The sequence below is a fragment of the Ictalurus punctatus genome, chromosome 11 (assembly GCF_001660625.3).
Source record: "Ictalurus punctatus breed USDA103 chromosome 11, Coco_2.0, whole genome shotgun sequence".
Lineage (NCBI taxonomy): Eukaryota > Metazoa > Chordata > Actinopteri > Siluriformes > Ictaluridae > Ictalurus > Ictalurus punctatus.
The window spans coordinates 11,336,199-11,356,203 of record NC_030426.2 but is presented as its reverse complement, the minus strand read 5'-3'; the positions used below and the strand labels follow the sequence as shown (position 1 = coordinate 11,356,203).

At 42.1% G+C, this 20,005-nt stretch overlaps 1 protein-coding gene across 2 annotated transcripts in view; it reads left to right on the top strand.

Moving 5' to 3' along the window:
* The first annotated feature begins 928 nt into the window (after positions 1-928).
* The window catches only part of plxna1b (plexin A1b), a 225,193-nt gene continuing 206,116 nt past the window's right edge, over positions 929-20,005 (top strand). The window contains exon 1 of one of the 2 annotated variants that reach the window (XM_017479802.3): positions 929-1,190. The gene's annotated coding sequence lies outside the window, so the exon portion shown is untranslated. Of the gene's footprint in view, positions 1,191-14,982; positions 15,173-20,005 lie in introns of those variants that run through there. The other variant, XM_053683765.1, reaches the window with a different exon arrangement.

Below are 20,005 nucleotides of genomic sequence, written 5' to 3'. Positions count from 1 at the left end.
TGTTACTGAAAGTCAGAGTGAGAGAGAGTGAGTTAGGGTGTGTCTCGATCAGCTCCCTAGGCCATGAATCACTACAGTATATTGTGTATATGAGTTCGGGGACTGGTAAGGACCCTGGCTCACTACACATTGGGACACTGATAACTCAGTTTCCGGCGACACGAGTACGTACTCGCTTTATAACACGTCACCAAAACTGATAAGCGTATGTTTTATACGCCATATAAATGTTTTAGCTTAACCACACGCATATCTGTTATGGTACTTCAAGCAGGATAGCTTGAATAGCTAGCTAGTGGATTAAAAATATATTAATCATTAAACACTTAATAGTCGTTACACTCAAACAAACTGCATATAGAACATCAAATAAAGTTAACTTAAGTAATCATTTGAGAGCTACAACAATGTTAACAAGCTGCTGACATTTGTAGCCGAAAGTTGGCTGAGAGTTCCTCCCCCATTTATTTGAGCTGTGAGGCTATAGAAAACATGACGTCATTTCCAGTAAGGGAAAATAGTGAGCATCGATGTGCCCTGGTTTTTGTGGTGTATTATGGAGGGTTTTTTTTAAGGGAAAAAACGTTCCAGTGCACTAGAAGGATTTTGCGATTGATACAACCCTTAAAATGGCCGACTGCCTGATCAGATCAGTGCCCTGACTACTGAATTAGGGAGCTGATTGAGACACACCCTTGGATTAGGTTTGTAGGAGCAGGGAAACACTAATATGTGTAAGACAGGAGGCACTGCAGGACCAGTGTAGGGTTTGTGGTGTAGTTTAGTAGATCCTAAGCCGAACCCTATCCATGCACTCTCAGCACAGCTTGTTATTATCCGATCTCTAATACATCCATGTCGACTCTTAATTATCTGATTAGTTGTATCAGGTGTGTTGGAGGGGGAAAAAAAGTGCAGAACGGGGGCACTCCAGGACCAGGTTTGGGAACCACTCGTTTAGCGGCGTCTTTGCAGCGCTCTCTAGCGGACGCGCGTGTCAGTGCGCAGGCGCGCGGCCAGGAACGAGGCTCTGCCCCCTTTCCACCAGCCAGAGCCGCATTCCAGCCCGTTCATTACGGCGGGGAGCCGAGCTAGCACGCGCTCACCACAGCGGATACGCTCACGAGCTTCGAGGGGAATTTTAGCTATGGCGAGGACGTGCGCTCCGAGGATCACTTGAAAGAAACAAAGTAAGTTCACCCCGGCGTTTCTTTTCTTTTCTTCAAACGCTAGATGATTGTGAAACGCAGGATCGATGATGAATCGGAGTGTATGCGCCTTCATGGGGAGAGTTTGGTTAGTGTGAAGCTCTTCCCTCGGTGTGCGTGTGTGTGCGCGCGCGCTTCCCCGCATTGCTCTCGTTGATCATGTGTATTTAATGCTAACCACAACTCGCTGGCTTTCGCAGGACATATATATATCGGACTACATCAGAAACTTTTAGAATGCAACCACTGCTATTGAAGAGGCTGAAGTTGCCAGTTCTGGTGATTGGAGGTCATAAAGCAAGGCTGGAAATCTGTGCATGCAGCCGATGAGTTGAGCTCGAGAGGAATGTTGGTCACACCGCTTCAAGTGGCGATAGAAAGGCATGCGACTTGTGAACCTAAGTCTGCTTGTGTGTTCAGGTCTACAGTCACCAAGCTGCATTGCATCTTGCCTTTAAGAAAAAACGAAAAGGGGGGGAAATGCGCGAGGTGTGTGCTTGGTACACAGTTAACACCAGGCTCGGGGAAATCTTGCAAATGCAGATTGAATATGAGAAATCCACCAGCAAATGTTACTCAGTGTAGGAGAAAATGAGAGAGATGAAAAGGAAAGTCCCGAAGGTGAAGTGATCCGTGTGTGTGTGTAAGGGCAGTGCTTGTTGAGAATATTGCTGTGGGAATGCTCTCCTCTCCAGCAGGCAGTTACAGCGAACACTTCTTGCAGCCATATGTTGTCTGAAGGGTTTTCCCCCCCTCTTTATAACACCCCCCCCCCCCAGCCTCTCTTACTTAACCCGACCGAGGGGAGAAGTTATCTCCAGGGGGTTTCGTACAGCTCTGAAAAGAAACTCTAACGCTTTCCTTCAGTTCTAAACCGCCGCATGTTTAAACCCTTCCTGTGTCGCTGGACGGATGCTCTGTAGCCTCGCGCTTTAAAACAGTTTAAACCCTTCATGTGTCTCTGTAGCCTCAGTGTTTACTTGTAGCCGAGTACCGCATTTTGGGAACATTTTAACCGCCTCACACACTTGTCGGCAGATTTGGAAGATTTCCCCGGTGTCATGTCTGTAGTACGGATGTGAAATGATGGAAAGGAAAGAAAACAAAAGTTCGGCGAGGGTCGTGTGATGGAGGTGTTTGTCCGTGTGGCTGCGCTTTTCTAAGCCCCTTTTCAGCCATTCAGGATGGTGTGAAGCCAGGCACGTTCACTCACACGCTGAATGTTTAATGAAACACAGCCGTTGAAAACCGATTGGCCTCGACATGTCGGCCTCCTGTTCAGTCCCTCCTGCCGGAGCGGCTCTTGTCCCGCACTGTCCCGCTCTTATTCACACAGGGGACCGGAGAAAGCGCGCGCTCATGCGTGACTGAATGGTTTGTTCAGTATGAGGCACGAGACTAACGGAAATCTCTCGGTGGTCACGGTGAACGAAAAGAAGACACCCCCCCCCCAAAAAAAAAAAACAAAACAAACAAAAACAAAACCCGAGCTCGAGTATTTAGCACCGGGGTGTAGACACGTTCTCCTAAAGAAGCTTGAAATGATATTCAAGCCACGTCGCGTCGGCTCGATTAAAGCGAGACCTTCAGCGTCCAGAGAGTAATTGGTGTGGTCACGACGTTGGAGAGACTGAGTCATTAACGTCCACATCCTGGCATATTAGCGCTACTCCGAGTTTGAAAAAAAAATTAAATATATATATATATAGGCTAATGTGTGAAGTTCTGTTCTGAAGACGGCTCTCGGTAGGACCCAGGTGCGCATGCGCACAGCCGCTGTTGGTTGGCCGTGGTGTCGTGGCTAAACAGCGGCCAAACGCTAACTAACCGCCGGGCAGGGTTTGAGACTATCCCTGGCCAAAACTCATTTATCTCTGCGACAGAAGGAAATGATTGGAAAGAAATTGCTCAAGTGGGACGTAATTACGGCGAAACAGAGATATGGGCATTACTATAAATTGGCCACAAAGGGAGAAGATTAGGCTTTTGTTTTGACTCGGGCCGAAATGCTTATGAGAGAAGAAATGACATGATGTGGGTGAAATGTAGATTACTGTGTTTTCTTCCCACTCTGACACTGTGCTTCATTTTCTTATCACACCCTAAGCTGCGTCCTCCAGAGGTGATGTCGACTCCTGATACATGCCTTGCCCAAAAAGTTAGTTTTTGTGAATTAATTGGATGCCCCAAAGTCTCATTGGTTGTTGACTAAAGCCAGACTGTGTGTGTGCGCGTGCTGTGTGTGTGTGCCTTATGTGGGAGTCAGATCTTGGCAAGATGGCTGCTGTTACGGCTGGCTTGATTGGCAGTCATTTCTAACTGCTATGACAGTGTCCTCCTTCAGGCATTTCTCTCTCCCTTGACTTCCTCCTCCTCCTCCTCCTCTTCCTTCACTTTACTGCACACAGAGTCCCCAAAACTCCCAGTTGTCACATTTTGTATTTTGCTTTTTCAGTTTGTTTGGTTCCCTTTGGTCTGTATACAAGTCTAGCCCTGGTGCAGTTTGTTCTTATTAAAATCAGGACAGAATTAAACAGCCAAACCATGAAGTCCAGAAAAGTTCTGGCTTAATTTCTCTAAAACAGCACTAACCATAGCCAATTAATCTGATATATGTATAATCTGGACATAAGTTAGTTAGCCAACCTGTCAAGTAAAAGCTCCTGTGTGCTGTGCAGTCCTATATTTTGGTTAACGTAAAAAGGTTTGGTGTACGTCGTCATTTAATCGTTCTAAACCAACAGAAAACCGTGTTTTCTCACTTCACTGTAGACCTCCTGAAACAAGCTTTGAAATATATACTGATAAATGTATATCTACCACCACAATTTACCGACAAGTGTAAAGACGTATGAAGCAGAATCTTGATTTAACGCATGTGCGGAAATTAATTGATATTAGCTCAAGGTTGGATAAGTTACTCTTAAAAAAAATAAAAAAAAATAAAAAAAAAAATATTTAGTTAGCTTAGCTACAGCTAAGTACAAAAATACAGAGAGCTGGAAAATAGCTATAATGGGCAGATGGAGCTGCCTCTGACATGGTGGTGGTGGCCAAGCTGACTTGGACCTGGTTAACCTAGAATGGCAATACTTATCATTTGCATTTATGTCACAGAATTAAAAAAAAATTAAATAAAAAAAAACAACTAATTGCTAGTCCACATTGTCTGCTTTTTTTCTAATCCTTTGTCTGCAAAAGTAGACTCATAGTCTGGTAACCTTTAGTCAGTTGTGCTTCCAACCTACCATCCACCAAGAAACTATATAATTTGTCGATTGCAGTGATGTAGCTACTCTGATATATAACTACTAACTTCTTATAAGCTACATCATTTAAAAAATAACAGCACTACCACCTTATTACTGGGAAATATCCTTAACATAATTACTTTGCTACTTGTAAGTAGACATCATTCTTAAATTGTACTGACCAATTAACTAGCTTTAGCTGTGCTCACCAACGTTACGGTTCCTTAATTGAAGAAGCCAGAAAGCATGGTCACGATCAGAATGAGTCATTATTCAGCCTTAGATCCAGGGTTCTCAGATTCAGTGGAGGAGGTCCAGTGTCCTGCATGGGGTCAGGGTTTTTCTGCTGGAAGGCTGGGTAATTGGGTAATAAGCTGTAGAAGGGAAAACATGAATCTGTGCAGAGATATGATGGTATATTTTTAATTATCATCATAACATAGGTGAAATTAGGTACAAGATGATTAACGGAATGGCATAGCTTACTTTTGAATAGTTAATATACCAGCTGAATTTAGAGAAAATAGTATTTTTTATAGTGTTTTCATAAACTCCTGCCACCAAATCCATTTACAGAACATTCTAGCAGTTAAAAAAAAAACATTTTTTAATTTTTACTTCTGATAGGGAAATTGAGCACATTAAACCCATGTACCTTACAAGCCCAGTTTATTTAAGTAATACGCGCACAAAAGTTTTCATGCCGTGTTGCTTTAAATTTAATTAAGACCATCTCAAGAAACTGTTTTTAATCAAATGCAATGACCAAATTTGAAAAGTAGTAAGAGTTATAAGATTAAAAGATGAATAAATGGATCAAAAATCCAAATAAATGTGTATAGTATTTGCTTGGTTTATAATCACTGACTTCGGAAAAAATAACAATGGACACTGTTCAAGTAATATTAAACCAGATGGATGAAGCAGAACAGGAAAATGAGTAAAACGGCCTATAATCTTATGTTTTATACATTAAAATGCTTATAGCTCTTGTCATTATTATAATGTAAATATGTAAATAACACTGACAGAAGGAGTATAAAAGGAACAGTGCCAGTGAAAAGCCTATTAACAGTGAAGTAATTATTTAGTTATTCCAACAATAAAAAGGATGCATGCTGTAAAATAATGCATTTTATTCATTATGAAGATGATACATGCTTACATAAATTATATTAATTACCACTGGGTTCCTACTATTTTTTTTAATAAGCTCACTAAGCCCAGAAACCAAACAACAACAAAAAAACGAATTAATTTTCTTTAGGATCTACCTCATACCTGATCAGGATTAAGCGGCTACTGGAGATGGATGGATGGATGGATGAATGGAAAAATTAACAAATGTACATCCCTTAATTGAGGAGTAGGAAGGGTAGAACACAAAAAAAAATATGTGTGCATTACGGATGTAACCGTATACAAGTACATTAGTCAGATGTTTTGAACAGATGTTTTAAACGGGTACATACAGGAGGCTCGCTATTTGTCAGAATGGGAGATTTTTATTTTTATGCATGTGATGAAAGCTTGTTGGTGGGGCAAGCGATCAGATATGAAGCTAAGAAAACAAATTCATTAATGTAAACATGAGTTGCTCTGTGATGCATTTACTGTTCATTCATTCATCGTTATTAAAGGCCTGGTCCAGGCTGTGATGGTTTAAATTAGGCTTTTTCTTTTGAGAAATGGCACCAATTCAGTTTGTTGCAACATTTTGTGAGCAGGTACGAACAAAAAAAAAAAAGGAGCTCTTAAGGCCTTAAAACACATCCTGCACACATCTTTGAACTGAGGTTGAGGAACTCGCAGCTGTCGGATGAGGTCACGCCCACTTCAGGGTTAAATCCAAATACAGAAGCGATTATTAGGAGCACTACGAAAGATAAAGATATGGATAGTGGCATTGCGTTAAGCCTGGTTTGTGCACAACCCGGACTGAAAATGGCCGTGAGTTTGAGAAGTTTCACGTTAGCTGTACTGGTAGATTTGAGAGTTGATCGGAAGCTGTGAGAGAACGTAAGTCAGGGTTTATTATACTCAGCCAGGTAAAGCAACATGACAAAGCCACAAAGTGAGAATTTCTACCATTTAAGTTGTGGTTGCTGTGTAATCTTAGAACAGGTTGAGGGTAAAAACCTGTCAGATATACTTTGGTTCATTGAGGAAAGGGAACGGGAAAACAATACAGTATTGGGGAGAGCTTCTCCTGTTTGCCAAGAGGATTTCACTGTCCTTTATACTATTAAAGTAACTGCGGATAATATTTTATCTTTTGGTCAGTTTTTTTTTTTTCTTTTCCCACATCTATGGTATTAATTTAAAGTAAATCAGTAAAAGACCGTTATTCTGTTTATAAAATGTAAAGTATGTACACGTGTATATAATGCTGTGTTTTTGTATGTAACTATTCTGTACTTAAATCATATGAAATTTAAATAATGAAAATAATCCCGTCCAGGTTGTATCGCCGTCTCTTGCTATAGGTTCTGGATTTACCGCAACCCTGACCAGGACAAATTGGTTAGTGTAGATAAATGTAGGAATGAATGTTTTGTCAGTTTCTGAGGAAAGCTGCCATTTGTTTTAAGATCAGTGTTTAAAGTAAGAGCCCACTTTTCTTCATTTTTTTTTTTTTTTTTTTTTTCCAGAGCAGCTTGATTACCAAACAAAATCTATATTTTGTGAGATTAATTGCATCACAGTCCATCTCCTTTAAAGTTATATACAGGGACTGTGATGAAGTGTAGACCTTATTGAATTTCTCCTCCCGTTTAGCTCCTAGCATAGAATCTAATATTGGTAGTCTACTGTGAGGTGAGAGCTTCACATCATCGTGTCAGATGCGTATGGAGAAGCGCGCTCGCTCTCTCTCTCGCGTGCGCTCTCTCTCTCCCCGCGCTCTCTTTGTCCTTAGGCATGTGGTGATATTAAAAAGCATTTAAGAGGACTGCTGCTTCCAGTGTGAAGTGCTGGGTCATAAAAAGCAAACAAGGGTTCCTGAACATACGCATGAACACACACGTGTACACATGTGTATAACGCCAACTGTGCTTCTCCCCAAGGCTCTCACTATGCAGCGAGATTGACGTCCCATGAGGGAGCACGTTCAAAAACACCAACGCTGCGCGCACACACACACACGCACACAGAGCAGGCCTTATGATCACTTCATCCACACATGCTGAATGGACAGGTTATGTGGAACACAGGAGGTTTTACAGCGCGGTGACTATGAAAGAATTTAGCCTTTGCTGCAATAACATGTTTATCGTTCAGTGCTCTGCAGTGCAGAGGCCGAGAAAAGGGCTGCTTTTTCACAGTACCATGTAAAATAAACGCGTGCAACCAAGACAGGCTAGGATCCACAACAGCGCAAACTGTTTGTTAAAGGGGAAAAAAAAGCGCTCTTCGGCGAAGGGTTCAGTGTTGGAGAGTGGATATGAGTAGGATGGGATGGAGCTTTGGATACCTGTGCCAGCTCGCCCGCTGCCATGACAGCACTCGTAGTAGTTATGTATTATTAATACCCGGCCTTCTCTGGTGTTATTTTTATCTCTTACACATTTGACCATTCTTCCCGTTCTGTCGTCCAGCGGTCTTCGAGGAAATGTCTGTTTGATGAAGTCCACGTGTATGAAAGAGGGCTTGAGGAATGGACACTTCTGCAGTTCAGCTTTCAGCGCTCAGGAGTGGTGATTAGAATTCTAGATGGAGTGCACTTGATTTGGGCTGTTGAGTTTGGTTAAAATTGTTGGAAGGGTTCAGAGTGCAGAGTGACTGTGTGACTAGTGCTTAAACATGTACCTTGCTCAAGAAGAGCATTCAAACGACGTGAGCAAATGTCAAAGTTGAAGAGACGTCACAGGCTGTTGAAGTAAGTGCGCGTGTTCAACAGGCTCCGGATTGAGGTGTTTCTCTCTCTGTCTACTGGTTTCAGATGGTATTTTATGCTCAATGGTCTGTTTTATTTTGAGTAACTCGTGTCGTCTTCTATTTTTCTTTTTTTCTTTTTCCGTTTTATCTATTATTTCTGCTATTCTCTCCCCTCCACCACTTGAACTAGTCTGGGGGAGTTTTGCTAACTAGGGCGTTGGACTAAATTTAGGTCCCAATGTAATATAGTAACACTGAAAAGTAAAAAAAAAAAAAAATGGAACATGAGCAGGAATGACTTTTGGCCTTTGTAGAATTAACACTTAAAAAGAGCTTGATTTGATGAGTTCGGATGAGAGCCAGTATTCTTCCTTGTTACCGGCAGCATTTATATTCCAGCCCTGCTTATTCAAACATATGATTATTGAAGACTGTTTAGTGTTTTTATTGTTCAGATTGCAAATTCATTTTCGATTTCTGTTGCTTTGGAGATGAATCCAAACTATCTCTCCGAGCTTCTGTGTGTTTAGGAGTGTTGGCAGGGTTGCTGGTTTTTGGCTGAAATGACAATAACTGGACCGTTTGACCAAAAACCCTTTCGGCGCATGGTTTTTATAGGAAAATAATCAACGACAGGGAGGTGTGATGCAGCCCCAAGCATTACTGTGACCTCTCCGAAGTCGTTTTCGGCACATCCCGAGCTGTTCATTCCTTATACCACAGCAGTTTGCCAGTGACTACGTTTTTTTTAATTAAAGAAGACTTTCTAAATCCATTTATAGGTACATTTAATGTTGTGTAAAATCTGTGAGACAAGTTAATTCCACTTACCACTCACATTAAAGCGGTTCTAAACAGTCGCTCCCTCAACAGTCTATCTTTTTGTCTCTCTTGTGAATTTAATAATCCACACGAAGTGGCTGTGAATCTGCAAATCTTTTCATCCTGAAGACTTTCCTGTCTTTTTAGTTACGGACTGTTACAAAGCCCTGACACTGGAGACTCCTTCTAAAAAAAAAAAAAAAAAAGCTATATAAATGTCTCCTCACAGAAATGCTCCACTACATTAACCCTTACACATGCTTTTAATCTGTTTATGTTGAACATAGACCATTAAAATCCCTGTGTAATTGTTGTTGCTATAGAAACATTTTAGAACTGGTGCTTAAAACGGATCTTTTATGGATTTGAAACGTGCCTAATTTTGTTTGCGGTCTCGTACGATAGAGTTACATGCATCCAAGGTCAAAAAACACATTAACGTGCTCATAATTTAAACGCCAGCGTTGCCTTTTTTTTCACTCGGTGTCAAAAACGACTCGCTCTAAAGGATTCATTCTAAACTCCTCCTTTCAGAGAGCATACTCTGCTCTGATTGGTCAGGTGTCCCTGTCTGCTGTGATTGGTCTACCGCTGTCAGCGAGCAGCCAGTCAAGACCCGAGGCGGGGGGGTTTTTGTTACAAACCTACGTAGGTGAGTACAGGAAGTAAGTCTGGAATTAGTAACGACTCGTTTCAGCCGTTCAGAATCGCTTCCTTGTTTTGGAAGTCAATAACGCCGTTTGTCGTGCGCTTCGATGTTTGAAACAGACTTTTTACATTCACAAACAGCTCTATAACACACTACATGAAAGGTAATATTTGAAAAAGCATAATAGATGCACTTTAATATAAACCTTGCAGCTGGAACTACTGTCACATGAACAATTGAATAGGTTTCTTGCTGAGAAGACAGGCTGAGTTGGTACCTGCTTAGGGATTAGACAGATTTGATTTACCACTGTTAATGCAACAGTGTAGTTAAGAGGAAATACCACAAGAGTAAACATTTATAGCCATTTATTAATCAAAATAGATCAAAAAAAAAAATCGTTGTCTTAATTTGCTGAACCTGGCCTGTGTTTTGGGTGCTGGTCAGAACAAGCTGGATTGGGTATTTTTGGACGGTTATTTAATAAAAACCTTTCAAATAATGTTTAACGTCAACTATTCTAATTAATAAGTGCTTATCAGATTTGTGCTCATTGATTTTCTGTGTGCTTCTGTTTTATTTTTTGCTCCCGGAGTTGGCTGTTTTGGCAAAAGACTTGCTGTGGAACCCTACTGATATTGGAAGTCAGTCATGCTCATGAAACATAACAAGAAACAAAAAAATGGCTGAGTGTGCTGAGAGTGGGCTCATTGCTGACATGGAGGACTGATTAGTTGCAGTTTGGCTGTGCTACATAATAAATAGTGTGTTTGAGGTAGAATTAAATATAGAAAGCTTTCTCCCCCCATCCATGTAGTTACAAAATATTGAATATATTATTGTGAGGATATTTGAAAGCTATTCAGTCCTTCCAGGGTTGGGTTTGTGTTTTTTTTTTGTGTTTTTTTTTTTTTTTGGTGATTGTAGAAATGAACGCGAAGTCAAGCAAACCTTACAATATTCGGAGGAGCTGGCTATTTTTCAAAATTACCTCAGGTTTGGGCCAAGGCGCATCGTGTGACATCGTTACAACGCTCGTTCAGCCAACGTAGTCTTCGATTCACGTGCCGCAAACATGAGTACGGCTAAAATAGTAAATGATCTGCACTTATATAGTGCTTTTTTTAACCTTAGCGGTTCCAAAGCGCTTTACACTGGTTCTCATTCACACACTCACACACACACACCAATGGTAGCAGAGCTGCCATGCCAGGTGCTAACTTGCCATTGGGAGCAGCTTGGGGTTCAGTGTCTTGCCCAAGGACACTTCAGTATGTGGAGTCATGTGGGCCGGGAATCGAACCGCCAACACTATGATTAGTGAACAGCCCGCTCTACCACCTGATCCACGGTCGCCCACGTCAGGTCACTAAAAGGCCTCATTTACCAACAAACATCACTGTGAAGACTGTGGCAAAACAATTTCTTGTAATTTCGCAATTTCAAGTAGTTTTCTGCCAAAAAAACAAATCATAAATTTTGAAAACGGGCCATAACGAAAGGAAATCCTGTACAGACTGGCTGTATAGCCTAGCCCTAGTTTAAACCTCTTTATCACAGTTTCACTACCCAGCCCTAACAGTAACGCACACTTCACTGCTGAATCAGCACAGCTCACAATAGCACACAGTAGAAAGCACCATTCATTGTCTCAACCATCCATCAATCTTCTTGATCGCTAGTATCCTTCTTTTATTCGTTTAACAATGTATTGCTGCAGTCTTGGGTTAACCTAGGTCTTGGGTTTTAGTCGGAGGACGAGATTTCTAGGCTCGACGTGTCTGAGTCTCGAGCAGAATTGATCAGTAAGTGAGCGCTTGATGTTATCTACAGAACGAGTGCGCACAGTTACAACATCAGCACACGCTCCGAGCCCTGGTTTCACAACCTATCTCGTTTAGAATCTCGCACACACTTTCTCTCTCCACAATGATCTCTGTTGTGCACTGTTGTGCACTTCTCCTGCAGTGTGTAGCGGGTCTTGAAGTGAATAATTCAGCAGCTTGACTCCAGCGTGGGAATGCTGTTTGCTCACCAGTGGCCTCTTCCGCAGCAGACAGACTGATAGAAACCTGCTGAAATGTGACAGATGCAAACCTCATGGCTATGAATAACCAAATCAATTGAGCATGCATATGATTACGCACTGGAATAGTGACAGAGTGAGAATGATGCGAGGCATTAATTTGCTCCGAACTCCTCATTCAGTAATGGATTGTATCTCGTTTCAAATTCTGAATTCCGACTATTATCTGCATGTATAGCAATTACATGGTGACCTCGGGATGTCTGCTTTGTTTGAAAGGAATTCACTGGCTCATTAGTGATGTCACCGGTTGCCATGGAGCTGGTCAGGGTATTTAGGCAGAGGTGAAAGGTCATTTGCTTCGGCACTGACCGATGAAGCACACGCGAATGGGTGTGCGAACACGCTCCTGCTTTCCGTTAGGGGTTGTTTCGAAGCTGTGCACGCGTGTGCGATCACGGTTGATATTAGTCCGGATGTTGATACCCGCACAGTCTCTAAGTGGCACTGGAATGAGTGTGTGAGCTCCAGATGCCTTTCTCTCTTCATTTATTTAGTGTGTTATGTATGGTGGACTGGCAGCTTTTCTGCAGTATGCTTCAAGCTTCCCCACTCAAAGACCTTTAAATATGGGCTAGTGTGTGTAGGAGGATAAAGCGTGTATGCACGAGTGTAGGAGAAGATCTCTATCTATTTATCTATTTATCTATCTCTCTATCTATCTCTCTATCTATCTGATTCAATCTAGATGGGAAAATACACATGTTTGTATTTCTTTGAATATGGTCCCTAAAGTCGATCTGGTGCTCAAATCAAATTCTTAGCTACTTACTATTACATAATCTGACGTAGTCTCAATGTATCTTGTGTCAAGGGCTTGTTTAATCTAAAATTCCTGCCTTTAAAGTTATCTAGGTCCAATCTCCCAGATTAGGAACAGATTCGTGTGTGTAATATATTTATATTCTGTTGTGAAGAGAGGAGAATCCGAGCGTATGTAAATCCCACTGGAACGCAGCAGCACCTACGCCAGCGTGGTCGTGCCCCATCTGCTACGCCTTTGACCCCTCTAAAACCTCAACCCAATCCATCTCTCAGTCTTTCAGCCTCTCTTTCTGGCTGTCTCCTTGTTCTAAGCCCTTTTGTGTCCGCGACTGGCCCAAAGACTCCTTGATGGTGGGGTTTGGCCTGATTGTAAATGACTGGTGAAATGTAGAAGCCATTTTCGAGTAGATTAGCCTTTGGTATGCGTTTGAGACCCCATTATCCAAAGCTAGGAGCTAAAAGCTAATTGCTGTAGCCATGTTTCGCTATGAGGCATAACTTATTTAGCAACGCTAAGTGCTTCTATCTTGTCCTAATCAGCCCTAATAATCAGGATTCCTAATGGTAATTTGTTGGATATACTATATGATTTTTGGTTCTAATTTGTTCCATTAGACCTACTTGATGTTTTCGGGCATAATGATCGAGGAAGAGGAATAGTCTGTTTGCGTTTGTGTGTGTGTGTGTGCTGTGTAAACTATAAAATGTGTGTTTTAATCAGGAAATTTATTCCCCAATACCTTTTTGAGTTTCTAACCCGACTGTCATGTAGTGTAGGTACAGTACAAAAACAGTAGTCAATCAAAATACCAATTTAAATGGTCCAAGTTACATAAAATACCAGATAAGCAACCAACATGACTGAATGGTGACGAGATACCTTTTAATGTTTAACGCTTAGTCATTAGTTTATACTTAAAAATGAGAATTCTTCGTGGCGCTTCACACTGACCAGCACCAGAGACTCTGAACGAATCAGACGAGTGTTTTTAATCTGATTAGATACTTCGTCCAGTCGTCTTTAAATATGCTTTCATTGTTGACTTTTTTTCAAACAAGCCCTTTCGCCAGGTTGCTAACTAGATCATTTTTTCCATTGCTATTTTTCCTGCAATAATGTTTATCTATCTAGCTAATAAATATTGTGCGTGTATATCAATCCATCCTTCTGGTGCGATGAGCTGCCTTCAGCTAAACAGTTAACATAAATGCATGTGATTGGATCAAGCGCAACGGAGGATGTGCTACAGAAGCCGAGCTGATTGATGTTTAGAATGTTGAGCTGATTGGTGTTTTTCATGTGTTTATTATCTCTGCTGCAGTAAGTTTTCCAGCACTCCGTTTAGTCCCCTGAAATACTTTGCTGGGTTCGCATCTGGACCGTGGTGCACCGGTTGATGACCTCTGCTCTAGTCTCTAGAACATGGGCTTTTTTTCTTTCTTCTTTCCTCCACGCTGAATGTCTGCCGTGTTAAGTAGAAACACACGTGTACGCTCTGAACCGTGATGTGTGGAACAGACGTGGCCCAGGCTGTTGGTATGCCCGGCACTTGAGTTTTTTTCTTTCTCTCTCTCTCTCTCTTTCTTTCTCTCTCTCTCTCTCTCGTGGCCTCCTGAGTAGCGGCAATGGGCTACGGGGGGATAATTTCCAGCAGCCAGGCACCACTGCACACCGTGTATGTGTTTTGGAGTGGGGGAGGAGAAGTTTCGTGTGGCAGAGGTTAAGTCATCTCCCACTTTAGATTCCTTCCCTGCTGGGTGAATCAAAAAAAGAAAAGTTTTAATAACATTATCGACTAATTAAATTCTAATTGCTGTGCTGTGCTCTGCTTTTTGTTTGGGGCGATTTTTCTCCGACTAAAAAAAGATCTCACCATGTTATAAATGGCATTGCAAGTCTGCATGCAAGGCTTATTCGGCGTACGTTCGCGCCCCGCCCCCCTTTCCTTGCTTAGAACCTGAATAGGAGGGCTTCCTCACTTCATCGCTGCCTTTATGGCCGTGTGTTTTGCACTTTGACCTGTTAAACACTCCCCACCCCCCCCTCCAATCTTCTGAATAGGGTAATCCACTTGTGCAGACTGTACCAATCAGATAAAGAGAGTACAGCGGCAATGATTCGGAGTGGATATTTATGGAGATGAGATTAGATCCAAGAGGACACATGATCACAGAGAGCCAGTGTTGGCCATCACAACGCAGCATGCTTCTCTTCTGGGGCGCATCAGTGCTTCTTTCGGTAGGATAATACTCACGCTGGTACTTCATTAACTTTTATGTCGGCTGCTGAACAATGCTTTTTTTTTTTTTTCTTTCCCTTTTTCTTTTCTTTTGTATTGTTTAATTTGTCACTTCATTTTCTGTGCTTCGTTTGGTCAGAGCGCTTGCGTTCATCGTCTTCTTACACCCGTGCGAGGTTGCGATCGAGATCACGTTCCGTGAATCTGCTCTCATCGTGCTCGTAAAAGATAAGACGCAGACGGCAGACACCGCTCGAACCTGAACGAGGCTCTGGGTGAGGTCTTTTCTTCTTAATTCATTGTCGTAGCCGGGGAAAGGAATATGTGGCGACGATACCGAGCCTAAATTAGGAGGGGTTATTAAAGATAACACTCGAGTAGCTCTGAAAGGGTTTTTGATGTTCATCGAGAAAGAACTGAAAGATAAAAAAGATTGATTTGTAAATCTTCCAGTGGCATAAACATTAGTAGTGAAATGTACTCCAGGCTCACCTAATTGTCTGAGGATTTATCAAGCACTGACAAGTCTTGAGTCATTGATGAATAATTAAATGAATTTGCCCAAGTATGCGTGAGTGATAAAGGAATCTCTGTGTCTTTTGTTTCTCTCGTGCACATGAGTTTCTCCCTGTGGAATCTTGTGTATCTTGTTGGATTGTTGCATGTATATTTATTCTGTGCCCATTTCCTGATGACTCTCCGTTCCTCCCTCCTCCTTGTTAACTGTTGGACAGGTTTTTTTTTTTTTTTTTTTTTTCCTTTTTTTTTTCCCCGTCTCTCTCATGAACAGGATGAACTAGTCTGACTGGAGTCAAGTGGAGATCAAGGCTAATCCTTTTAGTTCTTGGCAATAATCCCATATAAGGCTTTCAGAACCGATACGATGTTATAACGGGGGAAACTGGCGATAACTGCGCTAACTGCACTCCAAATCCGGTTAGATGCTGTATTTATTTTTCCTAAAGCTCCCAGTAAGAATAAGCTCCTGCGTTAAGTAAAATTCAATTGGACTGTTTGTGGTAGAGTAAAGCTGTAAGGATAATTTAGTTATGTCCGAAGGTTGAAGCAGATGGTGAAACAGGTTTACATTGAACACTTCAGTATTGGTTTATTTTGCTTTCAAACTTATGTTACATACCTGCTACATATGCTTTTACATCTGTGTGTGTGCGTGCGCACACATGTCTGTGTGTTCCTGTCTTTTTGTTTTTGTTTGTGTGTGATTGTTCTCTCTCTCTCTCTGTGTCTATCTGTCTGTCCCCCTTGTCTGTCTCTGTTCCCCCTTTTCTCTCTCTCTGTGTGTGTGTGTGTGTGTGTGTGTGTGTGTGTGTGTGTGTGTGTCTGTCTCTGCCCCCCCATGTGTGTCTGTCTCTCTCCATTCCCTCTCTCTCTCTCTCTCTCTCTCTCTCTCTCTCTCTCTCTCTCTCTCTCTCTCCCTCTCTCTCTCTCTCTCTCTCTCTCTCTCTGTATGTGTCTCTGTCTGTCTGTTTACCCCTAAGTAAAAGTTACTCTGCCCCCCCAAATAGACCCATGTCCTGCACATGTGTGTTTCCCTGCTCCCAGTCACCTGACTCGGCTCACGGAGAGGTTCGATGCTGAGCTGGGCAGAGTCCCGGGAGTTCCTGCAGGGAAATGACAGAAATATGCAGTGTATGGGTTCTGCAGGACCAGGACTGAAAAGCACTGTGTTTGAGCAAGGTGATCTGTTTCAGCACTGAGACAGTGTGTCTTGTAGTCTTTGGCCGGAGGTTCTGATGTTGAAAGAAGATCGGGTGTGAGACTGGCTCGGATCTGCCTCTCTAATGGCTTTGCTCGGATGTGGAGAATTCCTCTGCGCCGTGTGCAGCACGGACAGTGAGGAATTTACCAAACCTACGCCCTTGCTTTCTCTGCCAGAGGAGAGCTGAGGCGAACAGGGAAGGGGGAACAGAGGAACAGCTGTGTGTGTGTGTGTGTGTGTGTTTATTGCTAAACATGTGTTTTATGGGCTCATAGGCTGCAGTGGAAGATAGCGGGAATGAGTGATTGAGGGAGAGGGTGAGTGATTGAGCTGACTTAGATTTAAATTAAACTCCTTGTGTCACTGTATCTCTCACACACACTGTCTATCTCCATCACACACACACTCTTCTTTGACTCTCATTCTTGTTCTGTGACTCTTGGTGTTCTGGAAGCCAAACAGCTGTTTTGGGTTTACTTCCTTCCCACTCTCTCACCCCCCCCCCCCAATCCTTGTGCTCTCTTCTCTTTTCATCGCTCTTTCATTCCTCCTTTGTAAAATGGCATATGGCACTGCTGATGCTGATTTCAAAGGATTAAAGTTGAATTTTCTAGCTTAGACTGCTGATTACTTCATCACTGTGTGTGTGTGTGTGTGTATCTATCTCTCTAAACGAGCAGTGTTTAAACACTTCTCTGTTTTGAAGAACTTGTCTATGGAGCACAGGGATGGCAGACTGTTTCCAGAGGCAAAGATTAACATCATATAAATATCATTTTCAAAAGCACACATTACATTTTTTTCTGTCTCACATGGGAGTGCCGTCTAACAACACTTTACCTGCTCTGCGTGTGCGTGTGTATGTGTGTGTGTATACATAGTGTGGTCCGTAAGTAATTGGACTGTGGCTCTGTACTCCAGCGTGTAAGATTGTAAATGAAAGACGGTAAAGAGCAGAACAGTCAGTTTTAATTTGAAATACTGACATATTATTGAAATAATGACACTTATTTTAGCTGCCCAGGTTCTCCAAAATTCACTAGATGGCATTGCAGCAAGACAAGTGACTTGAAACGCACTTTTAAAAACGACCGTGTTGCGTATATATAAAATTTTATTTTATTTTTTCCCTTGGATGGAGGATGTGATCTTGTCACCTGTCTAGTAGTTCATTAAAAAAACAAACAACGTTTTAACGGATTTATAAAAATTTGGTTAATCGTACGGACAACTGGAGCGACGACAGAAACCCCCGGAAGTAGCCGCAAGTGAACATGGCTCTACTGACTTTTTGTTCAAACTTGATCAGCGTACATGCACAGGATCTGAGATTTCATTGACCGCAAATCCTAAGCACTGTTCGTTTATTTTTATTGAGTTTGGTACTCTGTAACACTGGCGTATTATTATAAAGTGCTGTGATTTACTATATGCTGCACCCAGTATGTTTCTAAATACTGTGGAAATGAAGCTGACTTTGTACACTTGAAGAGCGCGGTCGGTTTTTAGAGCCAGAGAGGAACTTGTAATTGTGATGAAAACAAAACCTCCTTAACCCCTGCATCCCACCGAGTGACACGCCCCCTCTATTGACACCAGCCACCTTTTTAAAGAAAATGCACGGAGATCGGTAGCTCTGTTTTGGCAGGAGGCGGATCTAATGCTGCGTTCAACTGAAACTTTAAAATGTTCTAAACGTGATTATAAAATGCTACTCCGCCTTAGAGGACTTGGGTTGCACACTTTTTCCCGCGGTCAGCTGACGATTACGCCTCCGTCTGATGGGGACTGAGGTCATGTTGGGAATAACAGAAAGAAACGAAAAGAAAGAAGGGGTCGTTGTGCCTGAAGATGGATGGATTGATTGATAGAAAGAAAGAAATAAGGGGTTGTTGTGCCTGAGGATGGATGTATAGAAAGAAAGATATAAAGAAAGGTGGTGGTGTGCCGATGGATGGAAGGAAAGAAAGAAGGTGCTGTGCCTAAGGAAGGATGGATAGATAGAAAGAAAGAAGGGGTCGATGCGCCTGATGATGGATAAGGTAACGCTGATGAACTGTAAACTGAAGAAATTGTCGTTGCTATTCTGTTAAAGCTAGTGGCGTCGCATTACGTGCCTCTGACGTCACGTGCCATCGACTGGGAAACGGCTTTTATACTTCCTGTTAGTAAAAAACCGCTAGTGTTCCATTTGAAATGATGCTACCCTTCTGCAATTCGAACACTAGACAGAGTGCATAGTGTAAGTGTATAGTACATCATTGGGACACAACTTTAGCATTTGCACTCCGTGTGTTTTCGGAATAGAAGTGACGTGATGAGTAAACGTATCCCCGTGCCACGAGCAGACCCGCTAACCGATAGTGAGATTCCTTAACACCGATTTTCATAATCCGTTATTATCGATTGAATCGACTAGTCGTTACAGCTATAAACCAAAGTAGCACTTGTTTATTTTTAACAGAGTTTTACAGCGTGTTCGCATTTGCTTTAGAGACATCAGCGTACATATGCTCTCGTTACGTCGATAAAGTTTACTATAGAGTGCAGTGTTTTTGAGAACGTAAACCTACATCACTCATCACATATAGCTGGCTAGAACTTTGCTCAGAAAAAGATGGACATGGATGCTTCTGTTTTTCTTTTCTTTTCTTTTTTTTCCGCTTTTTCCTTTAAAATGTATTTTTTTTAATGTATCTTTTGAATTTCTAGGACTGTTAAGTCTCTCTCACTACATACTCGCACGTGATTTTCCATTTATTCATTTAGCAGACACTTTTTTATCCAAAGCGACTTACAAGTGAGGAAATCCAAGCAAAGCGATATATAATGTATTGTAATATATAATATCAGGCATGCATACGTTTGCATGTGGGGTTTTTCTCTCTTAAAATCAGTCTCTTGTTTACTTTCCTCCTGGCTGTTTTTGTCGGGAACTGGTTGTGTTGCTCTGGCTCCAGGGAGCTGGCCAATCAGAGTGCAGGTTGCATTTCTCAGCTGGAGATTGCAGTAGAAAAAAACAAAATCCAGGCTTCCTGATTGCACTGCTGTCAATCATGTGATTGGCAGAGACGTGCCGAGGGCTGCGGTCCTGATCCTGGAGTCTGCCTCCTGAGAAAGAACCTGTTCTTTCTCAGGAGGCAGACTGCGCTGACATTGCTTCCGTCTGCGTCTGGCTCCGTCTCAGCGTGTGTCGCTGGAGCCGTTACACCTGGAGCTAGTCCTATGATACTATAACCTACAATGAAATTTAGTGTTCAGAGTTGTCCGCGCGTGTTTTTTCCTAAGGGTAATAACAGTCGTGCCTGCCTGTCATTGTCGAGTCACAAATTATAGTCTGTCATCCTGTGTGTGTGTGTTGCAGGTGATTTTCTTTAATGTTGCAATA